Here is a 1,816-nt window from a genome sequence, read left to right as displayed (position 1 = left end):
AGAGAGTATGAAAAATGAAAACTCATTAACAATTACAAAAGAAAATTAACATAAGAAAAATAAAAAAACAAATTAATAATAATAATAATAATAAAAAAGTAGGAAATCGTAAACTTATAATTTAATTAAAAAGTATCGAGTGAGTACATTTCAATTAAATTTAATTACATATTCTCCGCCCCCTACAAAAGTTAACAGACACGTCAAAATTCTTGCGTTTATAAAATTAATATTACAAAAAGAAAAAAAAAACTCGTATTTTTCCCTTTATAAAATTAAATAATTCATTTACTGTATATACCCATATATATATGTAAAATAATAATGATAATAATAAATAAATAAATCCCGAAGGTGCTCCTATCGAACGATAAAAAATATCATTTTAAACGTCGATTTTTGATAAAAACGATAAAAAAAAATTTTTCTTTTTTTTTTTTTTAAATAAAAATATTATTATTATTATTATTATTGTTAATTATAGTATAAGCTCAAAGATTTATTATTATTATTATTACTATTATCGGAAAATATAAATAAACGTTTGTTATTCTTCAATAATAACAATAAAACATTCGTGTAAGAGAAATTTTTTTGAGTAGGTATCCTTATTTTACTTGTACCCCCCATTCCCCCTCCCCCCCAAAAAAAAATTATCCCGATGAAAACATCATTTACCTTACTTATTAATTAATAATATATACATAATTCGAGGTCTCTCTCTCTTTCGCTCGCTCGCGTATTAGTCATAATAAATCGAGTTATTATAATGTGGTTCAAGGTAAAAAAATTTCCACGTAAATTAATTTAGAGTGAGAAAGAGAGAGAGAGAGTGAGTGAGAGAGTAATAACATAAATATTATTAATTAAATTAATTGCTCACAATGAGAAAAAAAAAAATAAAAAAACTTTTAAATTTGTTGCGCAAATCCAAGTTTTGTGTGAGTGTGAGAAAAAAAAATTTTTGTTTTTCGCAACTGACAAACTATGCCGCAAGTTTTATTATTATTATCATTATTATTATTATTATTATTCACTACGAAAATTAGATTAGTGAAAAAAAAATTATTTTCTAAAATAAATAATAATAATGTTTGTTGTTTGTCGAGAAAGAACATAATCAATGAAATAAGAAGAAGAAGAAGAAGATTTCTACTTATTAAAATAAATAAATAAACAGATCACACAAAAAAAAATTTACTTTAAATGAATGAGAGAGAGAGAGAGAGGGAAAATTTCTAAGAATGAAGAAAAAAACATATTGTAGAAACGTGTTAAAATCAAATGTTGACGATGATGATGACGATGATGATGATGATGATGATGATGTTAGACGTGGGATTAGAAAAGAAAAAAAAATTCCAACAAAGAAATGTACATAAGAAGAAAAAATCAAAAGAGGGAAAAAGAGAGAGAGAGATAGAGAATGTTTGGGTACTTGAAATAATTTCATTGACTTGACCACATATGACAAAAGTTTTTTTTTTTTTTTTTTTACAAGAATGCTAAAAGTTACCAAGATGATGATGATGATGATGATGATGCGAAAATTTCCAAAATAAGAAGATGATGGTTGACGTCACGATGCCAGATTTTTTCTTTTTTTTTTTTTTCTCTCCAAAAAACATGTGTTTTATATATAAACAAACAAAACGAAAAAAAAAATGGAAAAAATTTTTTTTTTTTTTTTGGGGGGGGAGGGGAGGGTTGAAAGAATCTGAATTGCAAATTGGGGGGTAAAAATCGTGAGAATCGTAATGATCGGTTACACACACAAAAAAAAAAAAAATTCTAAGAATTCGGGTGTCTTTGACTC

The sequence above is a fragment of the Pediculus humanus genome, genomic scaffold, assembly GCF_000006295.1.
Source record: "Pediculus humanus corporis 1103172108256 genomic scaffold, whole genome shotgun sequence".
Taxonomy (NCBI): Eukaryota; Metazoa; Arthropoda; class Insecta; order Psocodea; family Pediculidae; genus Pediculus; species Pediculus humanus.
This window is presented reverse-complemented; position numbering follows the sequence as displayed.